Source organism: Cupressus sempervirens, chromosome 11 (assembly GCF_028749045.1).
Source record: "Cupressus sempervirens isolate cs-2001-9-10 chromosome 11, ASM2874904v1, whole genome shotgun sequence".
NCBI classification, from domain to species: Eukaryota; Viridiplantae; Streptophyta; class Pinopsida; order Cupressales; family Cupressaceae; genus Cupressus; species Cupressus sempervirens.
In genome coordinates this window covers 529,999,344-530,002,463 of record NC_143128.1, presented here as the reverse complement: position 1 = coordinate 530,002,463, position 3,120 = coordinate 529,999,344, and the positions used below count along the sequence as shown (strand labels likewise).

General features: G+C 37.0%; 1 pseudogene; it reads right to left on the bottom strand.

Moving 5' to 3' along the window:
* Positions 1 to 234: 234 nt before the first annotated feature.
* On the bottom strand, positions 235 to 2,030 carry LOC149530712 (pentatricopeptide repeat-containing protein At4g13650-like; annotated as a pseudogene).
* Between the last annotated feature and the right edge of the window lie 1,090 nt (positions 2,031 to 3,120).

Here is a 3,120-nt window from a genome sequence, read left to right as displayed (position 1 = left end):
AGTACTAGATGAAAGTCACTGCTCAATTAATAGATGTCAGCAACAAATGCAAGGACTTTCCCCACCCAGAATTGTAACATCGGTTTAGGATGATATTGCAAGGTAAATTCAGAGTAGCATGCGAGTTAAATATCTTTTTCCAAATTCTTCAAGGGGTCTGCTGATAGGCCCAAAAGCAATATTTCACAACCTTCTTGTCTATATTTCCTTCGTTGCCCATTTGTTTTGTCAAACTTATGCATCGGTAGTTGCTTTGTCAATTTGATAATCTTCCTCCACTTGCTGGTTTGATCTATCTTCTGCAAGAAATTCATATACCCTATTCTTTATCTGAATCCAGCTGTGCCCTGGATCCTCCTTTTTTCACGCCATAGTCTTCCATTATTTTTCTTAAAGTTGCCACATCATCCCATCTGCCATATGCAGCATAAATACATGACAACAGCACATATGTAGCAGAATCCTTAGGTTCCAATTTCAAGAGAGCCTGTGCTGCACAATAGCCTAGTTCCAAATTGCCATGGACTTTACATGCACCCAGCAGAGTCCGCCATATAAGAGCTGTAGGTTCTTTTGGGATTTGTCTTATCATCTTTAAGGCCTCCTCCAATAGACCTGCCCGACCAAGTAGATCAACCATACAAGCATATTGTTCCATTGTTGCTTCAATGCCATGATCTGCTGTCATTGAATGAAAGAAGCTACGACCTTGGTCTACAAGGTCTCCATGGCTGCAAGCAGTGAGGACACCAACAAATGTGATATGGTTTGGTTTAATCCCAGCAAGTTGCATTTGCGTAAAGAATTTAATCCCCTCCTTACAATTTCCATGCAAAGCATACCCTGTGATCATAGCATTCCATGAAACCACATTCCTCCTTAACATCAGATCAAATACTTTCCGCGAATCATCTATATTGCCACACCTGGCATACATGCTAATAAGAGAATTGCCCACGGAGACATTTGATTCCAATAATATTTTCATAAGGTGTGCATGAATTTGTTTAACAGATTCCATGTCAGCTAAATTGGAGTATGCCTTTAGGACTCCTGAATATGTGAAGTGGTTCGGTTTCATGAGATTGTGCTCCAGCATTTGAAAGAAACATTTCAAGAGCCTCATCATCCCTCCCAACCTGGATAGAGCCCACAATCATAGTGGTCCATGAAACTACATCCCATCCAGACATTCTCCCAAATACAATCTGTGCTGCTTCAATATTCCCACATTTAACATAACCATCAACTAATGCACTCCCAACAATGACATCCGACTCCAATCCAGCTTTAGAAACAAGAGCATGCACCTTGTTTACCCATCTCCGCTAGTAGCAAACCTCCACATACCTTTATCATATTGGAATTGATGTATTGATTGGGATTGAAACCCATCTCCTGCATTTTTAGAAAAAGATCCACTGCCTTCACCTCGAAGCCGTTCTGTACACAACCTGATATAACAATTAGTATAGTGTACTTACCTCTCCTGCATCGAGTTCGCTCACGCCTTTCCAGTACATATCAATTAGTATAGTGTACAGAACAATATCCAATTCAAACCCACTTCTTATAATGTGGGTATGCAATTCTCTGCTATGTTTAAAAGCTGACAGGGCAGTGCATGCCTTGACAACGCTGCTTGCATTAGACGGAAGAGTTTTAGCGCCTCATCTGCTTCTCCACATCGAACATAAACTCCAATCACGACATTGCATCAAATTTATACATTTCGGTGAGACATTCCGTCAAATATATACAGCGCAGCCTCAATATCTTCAGACTTCCCGTACATCTGAACCAGTTTAGTTGTGAGGAAGCCATCGGAGTGCTTCCCAGTTTTGATGAAGTGGACGTGAAGCTTCTTGGCATCATACTGCTCCAAATCCAAAGAAAAGGGTCAGCCATGACAATTCAGACAATATCGCATTAGTGAAATGAAAAGAAACAACCTTTGCCTTGAAGTTTTCACGATCCAACGCTAATGATGAGGTTGTGCATGGCAAGGGAAGCTGGAAGGCGAGTTCCATATTATGGCAGACGACTATTTTAACATTGTTCCACTATTACGGAGTCCTACTGTTAAGTAATGTGGTATCGGTTAAATTACTCATGCCTAGATTCAATTATAAAAAATGCAGAGGTTTTTAAATGCTATTTGACATAAATACTTTCCTTTTTATTTATAAGTTCCTCGCGTGGCTATGATGCTTGATGCAAGTAGACCAATAATATTAACCAATCATATTTAAGTTTTTTTTCTTCTTTTTGTTTTTGTTTGTTTTTTTACATAGATGCATGTTTCTTGTGTTTATAGATTTATAAATATTTTTCAAATATAGAAAATGTCAATTATCTTTATTATCATTGGTTAAAAGGAAAAATAGCAAGTAGAAAATTTATTTTCATTTAAATAAATATACATAAAATTTAAACTCTTCTAATAAGTCCTTCAATTATACTGGTTATTATTTTTAATCTAGAAGCTTTTTGGTTGGACATGAACTTTCCTAGAGAATATGAAGCCATGAAAGTCATTCCTCTGGCATTCTTGTCTCTTACAATCTCTGTAGAACTTCCATCTTTACAATTTGTCCACGTCTATGCAAAATTCAAACAAAATTCAAACATGGGTTCACATCTTTGCAAAATTCAAACAAGGGTTTTCGAGATGGCTATTTCTTTTAACTTTGTTATCCATTAGTATGACATTGTATTTTGTTATTCAGTAGTATGACAGTGTATGTATTTCTTATTTTGTTATCTAGTAATATGACATTGGCGGTGAGGGTTTTTTTGTAAATTTTGACTATGTATTTCTTATTTTGTTATCCAATAATATGACGTTGTAGCGTAGTGAGGGTTTCCTCTGTAAATTTTGACTTCGCATTACACTTTTGAATATGTTTTTGAATGTCATCTTTCGCTTCCTTTTTGAGCTAAGATTGGATAATACCTTGTTGTAACTACCTCATCCTAAAGTAGAGCCCACAAATTATGATTTTTTCCCAAAAATTCTACGGTATGTATTTCTTCTGTCAATAACCCTAAATTGTTACTTAAGGACTTTTTCTCTTAATTGTTTATGTTTCTCTGTACTCTTACAACAAACTTGAAGCT